Source organism: Chrysemys picta, chromosome 4 (genome assembly GCF_011386835.1).
Source record: "Chrysemys picta bellii isolate R12L10 chromosome 4, ASM1138683v2, whole genome shotgun sequence".
In the NCBI taxonomy this organism is placed as follows: Eukaryota; Metazoa; Chordata; order Testudines; family Emydidae; genus Chrysemys; species Chrysemys picta.
The window spans coordinates 87,252,491-87,265,325 of NC_088794.1; the positions used below are offsets into that span (position 1 = coordinate 87,252,491).

Here is a 12,835-nt window from a genome sequence, read left to right on the forward strand (position 1 = left end):
CAACAGCTGGGAGCTGTAGGGAGGGGCCACTGCTTTCTGGGAAGGGAGACTGAGGGTAAGGTGGGGAGCTCTGTCTGGGGGAAGGCCATGACTTGAGTTGTTCTGTGGGGCTGCCGAATTAAATTGTGCCCATCCCCCACTATCAGCAGGTACGGGTCATCTGCTTGACACAAAGCAAATCACTAGGAGTAATTTCCCCCCCCCTTTCTTCCCCCTCTTTCCCCTAGTTCCTCTGTCTTTTCCCAAGTGTGAGTGTGTGAGAGAGAGAGAGAGCGCAACCCTTTTATTTCATTTCCTCTTTCTTAACTGTACAAGAAAACAAGACCCTTTGGGAAATAAGAATCGAATGTAGATTTTCACTCCCACTCCCTGCAACCTTTATAATCTGTTGCTTTTAGTGATTCCCAACCCCTGCTCCCCCCTTGCTGTTAACTAATGGACTTTGTTAGTAAGCTAGCCTTTCAGTACATGCCACCATGCCAACAAGTGTGTGTGTGTAGCCATTCTGTCTGCTTTGGAAGGCCCCATATGCAGCCAGAGCTAGAACAATTCCTGTATTGATCCTGTGCTTGTCAGTTAATCTATCATAAGGCATGGGAATCCTAGTCCCTTCCACATCTGCTTGCATAACTGCAGGGGCAAAAGCAACTCCCTGAAGCTTTTGCGGGGAAACAAGAAAGCGAAGAAATGGAAGTTTCCAAGGAAAAAGGGCCTTACACTGCTGGGCCAGTGGGTCATGTGATCATCTGACTGCTCCACCCCTCTTCCCCCCCCATTCTTTTCATCCTCCTTCAGGTCAGCAGGATCAGGTTTATGTTAGTGAACTATGAGGCTTATCAAATAAATGCTGCAGCAGCAGATGTTTGAATCTGGCTGTCTCCACAGACGAAGCCTAACAAGGTTGACATTGTGGCTGAGGCCAAGGTAATGCAGTAATTACTTTTTCTGAGTTTGGAGCCCCCAAGAGGTTTCTGGGAACCAGTTAGAAAAACAAATGTTGCTAAGAGCAGAGGATTTTAAAAAAAGAACAGTAGTCCCCTCTGTGCCAGACTGGGAAGACAAGCTTTTCAAGTGCAGCATCCAGCACAGTGCCCAGTTTCCCTTTAACACGCCTCACATTACTGGGGGTGGGGGGAGGCACTGTGTTTGTGTCTGGGTGTTCACATCTGGAGGGGCAGCTGATTTTGGCCCTAGCCAGCATGTGGAAAGGCAGCTGTTTTCTTTAAAGACATTAATATGCTACCAGGAGAAGAAAGAAGCAGGGTTGGGGGGCCCTCAAGTGTTTGCAATTCCACCTACATAATTAAATTTGGTTTACAAGTCAGGAGTTAGATTACATGGCATCCCCACTGCTGGGTGTTTCTCTTGAACTGCTCTCATGTAAAGTGCCCGTGGAGAAGCTGAATTTTTGAATTGTGATAAACACTAAGGGCCCAATTTAAGCAAAAGTTAATGTGATTGCAGAAATGGGCTCCCATCTACCATACATAGTCCTGTATCTTGGGTAATTTGTTTTGGAGGGAAAGGAAATGATACTTCACTGGGAATTTGTTAAAACTGGTCTGTGTAGTGTTGCTGGCTCTTTAATCAGGCTGCTGACACTATGCAGCAAGAAACTTGCACACTTAGGCATGTTTTAAAACGATGGTGAGCCATGAACACTGTCCCCCTTTTGGAAAAATTAAAGAGATTATAAATTTATTTTAGGCCAAAGAGGTTTTTTAAAAAGCTATTAATATAAATATGTGTATGGTCTTTTTAAAATGACAATTAAAACAGATTTTAGGGATTTAAAACTGTTCCTGAAGTATTAGAAACTCAACCACAGTACCTTTGTGCTGTTTCACTAGACCAGAATGTGAAAGTGACAAGAAAAGCAAAAGCAAAACTGACTAGACTATCATAGGATTATACATCAGATTCAGTTTTGGGCTGCCAGCCTGTCTTTGTAGAAATAGCATGTCTCAAAAGGTATGTTTATTCAGAAAGAGCCAATAGAATTCTTATCAGCTATGGGTTCTTTAAAAATACATCTTTGCTTTTGGAGCAAGCCACACAGCAGTGGCTGGCCCATCCTGTCCTTATGTGGTAAGGGAATCTATGAGGGAAGTAAATGTTGCTATTTCTTTAAATTAACCTAATAATGCTTTTTTTAATCCCTACTGTGTATTTGTCAGACTCTGGGAAATGAAACGTTGCCTCCCTGTGTTACATTGCAAAGATCTAGCGCTGGGGTGAGACTCAGTTCAGACATGCCCTTCCATTCTCTCTACTGCTGTCCTGGCAATTAGTGCAGCCATGGATTTTACCACCTGTGCACGTCGAAATTCCTGTAGTTTCTTTTGCAGTGCACGTTGCCCTACAAACAAGCCTGTGCTTTGTGTCACTGTACAGAATATATTGTCAATGACTTCACTTTCAGGAGTTGCTGTGAGTGCTATGGCGTGCCAACCCCCAGATGTTTAATAGCATGGTATGCCTTCACTGCCAGAATGACCCAGCCCATAAGGGGCAGTCCAGTACTGGAGTGTGAAGGTGGGGCTCCCCGAGCTAGTGCCAGGGATACTCACTCCTGGCAACCCCTCTCCTGGAGGGTATTACACACTGGCCTGCAGATCCCCCTCTTAGGGTATGTCTACACTGCAATTAAAAACCTGTAGCTGGCCCATGCCAGCTGACTCAGGGTCTGGCTAAGGGGCGATTTAATTGCAGTGTAGACATTGGGGCTCAGGCTGGAGCCTGCGCTCTCAGATCCTACAAGGTGGGAGGGTCCCAGAGTGTGGGCTGCAGCCTGAGCCCGAACATCTACACCACAATTAAACAGCCCCTTAGCCTGAGCCCCACAAGCCCGAGTCAGCTGGCATGAGCCAGCAGCAAATTTTTAGTTGCAGTCTAGATACTCCCAAAGTCCAATCCTTTTGTTCAGTAACTCATTTTGTGCAGCCTCATCTCCCTGCTCCCCCCTCTATTTGCTGGCCACTCCTGGCTATATACCCATCATAGCTACCACTGGCCCTTTTATCAAGAACAGACTGTTGATATCCTGGCTTTCAGTCCTCCAATCCCAGCTCCTAAGCTGCCTGATCTTCTCTTCACAGCCAGCTTCAGGCTTCTGCCTCCAGCCTACTATCCTGCTGACTCCTTCCCAAGCCAAGTCCCCTCTGACCTCAGGCACTACACTCCTTTCCTGTGCTGGAGGGAGTATGGAGCCCTTTACTGGATGGATATTGCGCTGGGGGTTAACACAGTGTTCATGAAGGAGCCAGCAGGTTCATTATAGTATTTTGCACCATGTTCTCTTTAGGGATCCAGTGTTGACCCTTGAGATTCTGCCTGACCCCTCAGAGTACCAAATGGATTTCAGTCTTGCTGTCACCCTTAGTGTTAATAGCGATATAAATGGGCTAATTTAGCTACAAGAAGTCAGGAAAAAGATCTTGGAGTCATCGTGGATAGTTCTCTGAAAATGTCCACACAGTGTGCAGAGGTGGTCAAAAAAGCAAACAGGATGTTAGGAATCATTAAAAAGGGGATAGAGAATAAGACTGAGAATATATTATTGCCCTTATATAAATCAATGGTACGCCCTCATCTCGAATACTGCGTATAGGTGTGGTCTCCTCATCTCAAAAAAGATATAGTGGCACTAGAAAAGGTTCAGAAAAGGGCAACTAAAATGATTAAGGGTTTGGAACGGGTCCCATATGAGGAGAGATTAAAGAGGCTAGGACTTCTCAGCTTGGAAAAGAGGAGACTAAGGGGGGATATGATAGAGGTATATAAAATCATGAGTGATGTGGAGAAAGTGGATAAGGAAAAGTTATTTACTTATTCCCATAATACAAGAACTAGGGGTCATCAAATGAAATTAATAGGCAGCAGGTTTAAAACAAATAAAAGGAAGTTCTTCTTCACGCAGCGCACAGTCAACTTGTGGAACTCCTTGCCTGAGAAGGTTGTGAAGGCTAGGACTATGACAGAGTTTAAGAGAGAACTGGATAAATTCATGGTGGTTAAGTCCACTAGTGGCTATTAGCCAGGACGGGTAAGGAATGGTGTCCCTAGCCTCTGTCTGTCAGAGGATGGAGATGGATGGCAGGGGAGAGATCACTTGATCATTGCCTGTTAGGTTCACTCCCTCTGGGGCACCTGGCATTTGGCCACTGTTGGTAGACAGGATACTGGGCTAGATGGACCTTTGGTTTGACCCGGTACAGCTTTTCTTGTGTTCTTATGTAAATTCTGATAGACTGTTGCCTGGTGCTGTGAGGTGTGCTCCCACTCCACTTGTGCCTTGATATGATGTTAGATTAATGTTGGTGAGTCCTGTCCTTGACACTAAGATATTTTATGAGGCTAGGTGTAAAACTGATGTTTGTGCTGCTGTCTGCTTCAATGAAGGGCAGTGTTTTGAATTAGTGGCATTCACATGTCAGTTGTGATGGGTCAGAGGTAAGTTTGCATTTCCTAGTATGGCCAGGGTTATGCTTGATGAAATGATTAATTGCAAATTTATGCAGCTTGTTGCTGCTGACAAGAAAAATATGAAAGCCCATACTAACACAGACATTTGTTATTCTATAGCCACGGATCTGTTTACCATGAGCCTTTCATTTGATTTTTGCAATTTGTACTCGCGAACCATTGCTTAATGCAATTATTATCTTTCACTCCACTGTTTTACTATTCAGCACACCACTGTTTGCTTTTTCACGCTTGGAATCCAAGTGTGATACCTGGAGCTTGGAAAAGCGAAGAGCTGTCTCTGCACTCTTTGTGAGGATATATAGAAAGTCCTCATCCCAACACTACCTGCCTTGACTAATCATCCAGCCCTACTATGTCCCTTTCTTTATTGTGGAGTTTTTGGGGGCTCTCCTAGGACTCAGGTGAAATGGGGACAGCAGTTCAAGCAATTCTGGGAAGGAGTTGATGTAGTGGATTAAAGACTCCGATATGCAAGGTCTACCTTGGGATGCATGTTGTGATGACAGAAACTGAGCACACATAGGAAAAGCTGAGTGTCACTTCAGGATACATACAAAGCCCTCATGATCATTTGAGAGAAAATATCCATAGGCCTCCTTAGCAACAGCAAAGCTTCCAAAGACTGAGTTTAGGGACTGGGGAAAGGAAAACTGTTGTGGACTGGTGCTAAGTGTAAAACGGAAAGAAGAGTGGACACGTTGATTTGCACAAGGGGAGTTTGCTCATTGTGCAGTTTGCAAACTTCAGCAGCTACAACTGAAATTATAATTTGGAGGCAGAAGGGAGGATTGAGCTGATTTGGGTTTGCAATCCTCATCACAAATGAAAATGAGTTTGGGAATCTTCTCCTAATTCCAATTTGTGTATAGCACAAAACTACTGCAAAATTGGGCACAATTGGTTGTCTCTGCTTAGGAAAGACCCTGAGCTTCTGCGGGTCAGAACTGAGGTGTCTGTTTAGATTGGAAGATCTTTTAGGCAAGGACCTGTTTTTATTTGTCTGTAAAAGGCATGCCCATCTGTGGCTGATTAGAATAATAGTAAGTCATGTGTATTGATAGAACTGGGAGGTGAGGGGTGCAGGACTGGAATAGTGGGATGTTGCAGGTCAGGATTGACTAGAACTTTATGGGAGTCCAGAACCAAAATATCAAAGGGAACCTGATGTACATCAGAACTGATGCGCTGATGCAGAGCTGGGTGCACGACCCTCGTGGAGCACTTAACACTATATCTGACTTGAGCCAGTGCTATTTATTTTCTATTATTAATGTAGTTACAATTTTAAGAAACTGTGTGATTGGAGGAAAGTGCTAGCTTTTCAGTGTGTACGACAAGTGACAGTGGTCTGGAACTGGGAAGCGGTAATTGTTTATGTTGTCATATGAAAGCAGGAGCATTTCTTTTTTAGGCACAAAACAATTACTGAAGCACCTCCTGAAGCTCAAGAAATAATGGTGGAGAGGAAAACAAATGTCAGCAGAATAGAGCAAGATATTTTATATACTGTAACATTTTGTGTAGTGGTCTGAAAAAAGAAACAAAAGGGAACTTTTGGGGGTCATTGTTTGGAAACAATCTTTGCTGCTGATCAAGTTCATCTTTGCCAAGAGAACTATTATTTAGCATTAACAAGTGTCTTCTGAAGTGGTTCAAAGAACTGCCCTGATACATCAGCTGTTAAAAGGCTCATTTGATTAGATAAGAGAGTTGGAATCTATTTGAAGTTAGCATAGAGTCCATTGACATCCTTTCCTACATACCATATGAACTCTCTCCATCTGTAGTCTAGCCAAACACGCCTCCAATGTAGGATTTTTGATGTCATCTGTATGTTCGTTAAAGTTTTTGTGTGTGTGTGACTTTTTTACTATTTTCTTTTTTCAATAGAAGGGGTCAGTTCTGGCTATAAAAATAATGAAAATGTTTGAGTCTTTCAGGGATTGGCTGGTTTGGGGACTTGGTAATGGGTTACAGAGCCATCACCTAAAGTCTGAATCCAGGCCACGTCAGTAGGGATCAAAAGTCACTGTTCAGTGGCCAATGTTAAGTGAGTTGGTCTCATCCCAGTCTCTAGTAGAACAGTCTTCTTTCTGATCCCACAACACAAAAACCACCATCGCAAGAGCAATAGTTGGATCCCTACCTACCAGAAAAACCAAGGACCGAATAGACCACACAAATTGAGTTTCCCCCTCTCACCTCAAAGAATAATCTTTCTTTTGTTCAAGTTTGAGGTATATAGGTAGAGACATATAGCATTGGGGGTAGGTTTAGCAGATAAAATAAAAAAAGAACAAGTTAAAAATCACTGAGAAAAGTTAGATGCCTGCAAGTCACCAGGGCCTGATGAAATGTATCCTAGAATACTCAAGGAGCTAATAGAGGAGGTATCTGAGCCTCTAGCTATTATCTTTGGAAAATCATGGGAGATGGGAGAGATTCCAGAAGACTGGAAAAGGGCAAATATAGTGCCCATCTATAAAAAGGGAAATAAAAACAACCCAGGAAACTACAGACCAGTTAGTTTAACTTCTGTGCTAGGGAAGATAATGGAGCAAGTAATTAAGGAAATCATCTGCAAACACTTGGAAGGTGGTAAGGTGATAGGGAACAGCCAGCATGGATTTGTAAAGAACAAATCTTGTCAAACCAATATGATAGCTTTCTTCGATAGGATAACGAGTCTTGTGGATAAGGGAGAAGCTGTGGATGGGGTATACCTAGACTTTAGTAAGGCATTTGATACGGTCTCGCATGATATTCTTATCGATAAACTAGGCAAATACAATTTAGATGGGGCTACTATAAGGTGGGTGCATAACTGGCTGGATAACCGTACTCAGAGAGTTGTTATTAATGGTTCCCAATCCTGCTGGAAAGGCATAACGAGTGGGGTTCCACAGGGGTCTGTTCTGGGACCGGCTCTGTTCAATATCTTCATTAACGACTTAGATATTGGCATAGAAAGTACGCTTATTAAGTTTGCGGATGATACCAAACTGGGAGGGATTGCAACTGCTTTGGAGGACAGGGTCATAATTCAAAATGATCTGGACAAATTGGAGAAATGGTCTGAGTTAAACAGGATGAAGTTTAACGAAGACAAATGCAAAGTGTTCCACTTAGGAAGAAAAAATCAGTTTCACACATACAAAATGGGAAGAGACTGTCTAGGAAGGAGTACGGCAGAAAGGGATCTAGGGGTTATAGTAGACCATAAGCTAAATATGAGTCAACAGTGTGATGCTGTTGCAAAAAAAGCAAACATGATTCTGGGATGTATTAACAGGTGTGTTATGAGCAAGACACGAGAAGTCATTCTTCCGCTCTACTCTGCTCTGGTTAGGCCTCAGCTGGAGTATTGTGTCCAGTTCTGGGCACCGCATTTCAAGAAAGATGTGGAGAAATTGGAAAGGGTCCAGAGAAGAGCAACAAGAATGATTAAAGGTCTTGAGAAAATGACCTATGAAGGAAGGCTGAAGGAATTGGGTTTGTTTAGTTTGGAAAAGAGAAGACTGAGAGGGGACATGATAGCAGTTTTCAGGTATCTAAAAGGGTGTCATAAGGAGGAGGGAGAAAACTTGTTCACCTTAGCCTCTAAGGATAGAACAAGAAGCAATGGGCTTAAACTGCAGCAAGGGAGGTCTAGGTTGGACATTAGGAAAAAGTTCCTAACTGTCAGGGTGGTTAAACACTGGAATAAATTGCCTAGGGAGGTTGTGGAATCTCCATCTCTGGAGATATTTAAGAGTAGGTTAGATAAATGGTCATCAGGGATGGTTCTAGACAGTATTTGGTCCTGCCATGCGGGCAGGAGACTGGACTCGATGACCTCTCGAGGTCCCTTCCAGTTCTAGAATCTATGAATCTATCCTGATATTTCCAGAACAGTTTTGATGGTGTGATCCAGCTGTCTGGATGTTAAAGCTAGGCATGGATATTTCCCTGGGTCTATAAAATTAAATAATTAATTGCCCTAAACAAACTGTACCTATTCTTCCTTTGTCTTTGGACCTGAATCCTGCACTTACTTCTCTACCAGCCCATTGCCACTATAACTGACCTATGACTGAGACAAATATCTCATAAAGGGGCAGTGCTGAAATTGCTTTCTTGATCCATATGCTGTTTACATAGAATCACCTCTAAGGAGCTTCTCAGTCCTGAGCTCTACTCCATCTATGTGTAGAATAATTGAATAATATTGATACATAACGAGATCAGATTATTATTCGGAATTACACTTCAACAGAAAATAAATAGAATACAGTTTTACGTAATTTCTATCCTGGGTAGCCTGAGTATATACACAAAATTGTACAATGTGTTTACTATGTATAATACAACTCCTCATCAGACCTTGACTTCAGTATTCCTGTATCTTTACATTCAGACTAAATACCTGAAAGTTTCTTCCTAGATAGAGTCAATTGCCATTGATCTTCTTGTACAATCCACAACATTGAACTCATTTAATCCACCAGTTCACCTGGAATGATGAAGGGATTTTCCACAAGTCAAGTTTCAGAGCATCAGCAGTTTTACAAAAGAGCGACTAATGCCAGCAGTCTAGCTGGGAATACTAGCCAGAAGAAAGCTTTCTCTTCAGATGCACTATGGAGAGTTGAGCATGTAAGAAATGTTTAGATACAGGAAAAAGTCCAACGTGTCAGCCTGTTTAAATTGTAGTTTAAACCTATCTTCCTTTTGTTTATTTTTCTTTTTTTGAGACACAATACTGCTCAAATTCCCTGTTTAGTCCTTGCTTCCACACTGTTAGATTATATCCTCTAGTTTTTGAGGCCATCACCAGTATTCAGAAAAAAACATTATCAAGACTTTATTGTATTAATTATTTTGAACAATGCTATTAGCTCACTTTGGTAACTCCTGTTTTCCAATCATTGTAATACATTAAATTTATATAGGACCAGCTCTTCAGTTTATATAAATTGATTTAGCTTCATTGAAATTAATGAAGTTGTATCAGTTTACAGCAGCTGAGGATCTGGCCCATATGGATTTTCAGGAGGATCCCAAAGCAACTTAGTAACTAAATAAATGGGGTCACTCACCCACCCTTGAAATGCAGTAGCCCTTCCACCCATTGTTGGCAGCAACAATAGACAATGATTTTGTAGGTTGGGGATAATGTTTCCAGTTGAAACTGCAGGGGGAATGTTAGGCATGCTGAATGTAATTACTCATGTTGGATAAATCAGAGGGAGGGCATTGGGGGCAAGAAGGGAGTGGAAAAGAAGAGAGGGGTATGAAGGAGAAGAGAGGGAGGTTGAAGGAACAGGGAAATTGAAAGTAGGAATGACCGAGTTAGGGGCCATTAATATGTTCCAGTGGGCTGGAATAGATGGAAAGCAAGAGCAAGAAAGGTCAGAGGGAAAAGAATGTGGAAAAGAAGGGAAATAAATATATAGGGAAACACACAATGAAAATAGCTCAAAAGAAAATACCCTGTGAAGAGACAGTGGAGAAGAGAGAAAATAATTGAGAAACTCAAGGAAGAAAAACAGGAATTATGGAGGAATCTTTACTAGGAAGAGATGAAAATGGAGGCAGTTTAAGACTTTATCCACACTGCTAAAACAACTAGCTAAACTTGCTTTTGACCAAAATGCTTATAACATTTTTTTCTGGACAGTGGCCAAATTTATTTGTTATAAGGATGTTTTTTTAAAAAAATTCTCAAAACCTGTTAGCCCAATCTACTAAACTGTACTAAAGTATAATTTTAATTTTTTAGAAGTTTGGCCCTGTCCATGCAGGCTGGCCAAATCATCTTATAATCGGATCAGCCACAATCAGATTTAACTGTTGTTAAATTTTGTCATTTGGCTACGTAGATAGGGCTTATTCAACAGCCAGTATTGAATATTGGCTTATTCAACAGCCAGTGACTTCATTGGCATCACAGAGACTTGATGGGATAAATCTCATGACTGGAACATTGGTATGGAGGGGTATAGCTTGTTCAGGAAGGACATGCAGGGTAAAATGGAGGAGGTGGTGTGTTATACATCAGTAATGTATACACTTGTTCTGAGGTCCAGAAGGAGGTGAGAGGCAGACCAGTTGAAGTCTCTGGGTAAAGATAAAAAGGGAAAAATAGGAATGACGTCATAGTAGGTATCTACTATAGACCACCAAATCAGGAAGAGGAGGTGGGTGAGGCATTTCTAGAACAAGTAACAGAAATATCCAGAACATAAGACCTGGTAGTACTGGGGGACTTTAATTACCCAAACATCTGTTGGAAAAGTAACATAGCAAAACAAATTTCTAATAAGTTCTTGAAGTGCATTAGCGACAATTTTTTGTTTCAGAAAGCGGAGAAAGGGACAGCCATTTTAGACTTGATTCTGACCAACAGGGAGGAATTGGTTCCGAATCTGCAGGTGGAAGGCAATTTGAGTGAAAGTGATCATGAAATGATAGATTTCATTCTAAGGAAAAAAGGATTGAGAGCAGCAGAATAAGGACAATGGACTTTCAGACAGCTGACTCTAACAAACTCGGAGAACTTGTAAGTAAGATCCCATGGGAAGAAAATCTAAGGGAAAAAGGAGTTCAGGAGAGCTGGCAGTTACTAAAGGAGCTAATATTAAATGCACAACTGCCACTTTTCTCCATGTGAAGGAAATCAAGAATAGTAAGATGCCAGTATGGCCCCATCAGAGCTCTTGAATGACCTGAAAACCAAAAAGGAACCCTACAAAAAGTGGAAACATGGACAGAATGCTAAGGAGGAGTACAAAAGAATAGCACAAGCATGTAGGGACAAAATCAAAAGGGCAAAGGCACAAAATGAGTTACACCTAGCAAGAGACATAAAAGGTGCACAACTAGTTGAAAGACCATACTCAGAGTAGTTATCAATGGTTCACTGTACAACTGGGATGATGTATCTGTGGTCCCACAAGGGTCAGTCCTGAGTCCAGCACTATTCAGTATTTTCATTAATTACTTGGATAATAGAATGGAGAGTATGATTATAAAATTTGAAGATGACACCGAGCTGGGAGGGGTTGCTAGCACTTTGGAGGACAGGATTAGATTTAAAATGACGTTGACAAATTAGAGAATTGAACTGAAACCAACAAGGTGAAATTCAGTCAAGATAAGTACAAAATACTATATTTAGGCAGGAAAAATCAAATGCACAACTACAAAATGGGGAATAACTGGCTAGGTGGTAGAACAGCTGAATAAGATCTGGGGGCAATAGTGGATCACAAACTTAATGAATCAACAATGTGATGCAGTTGCAAAAATTGCTAATATCATTCTGGGGTGTATTAACAGAAGTGTCATATGTAAGACACAGGAAGTAATTGTCCTGCAATACTCAGCACTGCCACTGGTGAAGCCTCAGCTGGAGTACTGTGTCCAATTCTGTGAGCCACGCTTTAGGAAAGATGTGAATACATTGGAGAGAGTCCAGCGGAGAGCAACAAAAATGATTAAAGGTTTTAGAAAACCTTATCTATGAGGAAAGTTTTACAAAACTGGGGAGATTTAGTCTTGAGAAAAGAAATCTGGGAGGGACACTTGATAACAGTTTTCAACTATGTTAAAGGCTGTTATAAAGGGAATGGTGATCAGTTGTTCTCCATGTCCACAGACAGTAGGACAAGGAGTAATGGGCTTAATTTGCAGAAGGGAGAGGTAGGTTAGATATTAGGAAAAACTTTCTAACTATAAAAGTAGTTAAGTTCTGGAACAGGCTTCCAGGAAGGTTGTGGAATCCCCATCGTTGGAAGTTTGTAGGAACAGGTTGGACAAACACCTATCACAGATGGTCTCCATTTACTAGGTCCTGCTTTAGTGCAGGGGGCTGGACTGGATGACCTCTGGAGGTCCCTTCAAGCCCTACATTTCTGTGTTTCTATGATCTCTTCCCTGCTCAGTGTAGGGGGTAGGGAGAGCTGCAGCTCAGGTTTCAGCGTCCTGTGATAGCACTCTGTCTTCCAAGCATTGGTCAAGGCCTCTAGCAATGAGAGAGAACACTCAGGGCCACATAATCATAGAAGTGTAGGACTGGAAGGGACCTCGAGAGGTCTTCTAGTCCAGTTCCCTATACTCAAGACAGGACTAAGTATTATCTAGTCCAGTAGTCTTCAACCTTTTTAGGCCCAAGATCACTTTCTGAATCTAAGGGCAACCCAGGATATACCCCACCCCTTCCCCAAGGCCCTACCCCTTCCCCAAAGCCCCACCCCACTCATTCCATCCCCCCCTCTCCGTCGCTCGCTCGGGGTTGGCATTCGGGAGGGGGTGTGGGCTCTGGGCTGGGGCCAAGGGGTTTGCAGTGTGGGACAAGACTCTGGGA

General features: G+C 42.3%; 1 protein-coding gene across 24 annotated transcripts in view; it reads left to right on the forward strand.

Annotated features, from left to right (window-relative positions):
• The window catches only part of RAD51B (RAD51 paralog B), a 682,929-nt gene that overhangs the window by 549,807 nt on the left and 120,287 nt on the right, over window positions 1–12,835 (forward strand). For 6 of the 24 annotated variants that reach the window (XR_010600605.1, XR_010600607.1, XR_010600606.1 and 3 more), the window contains exon 1: window positions 1–12,835. This exon is cut by the window's right edge and continues 15,408 nt beyond it. The exons of the other annotated variants lie outside the window; for them this stretch is intronic. The gene's annotated coding sequence lies outside the window, so the exon portion shown is untranslated. 24 annotated transcript variants of the gene reach the window in all.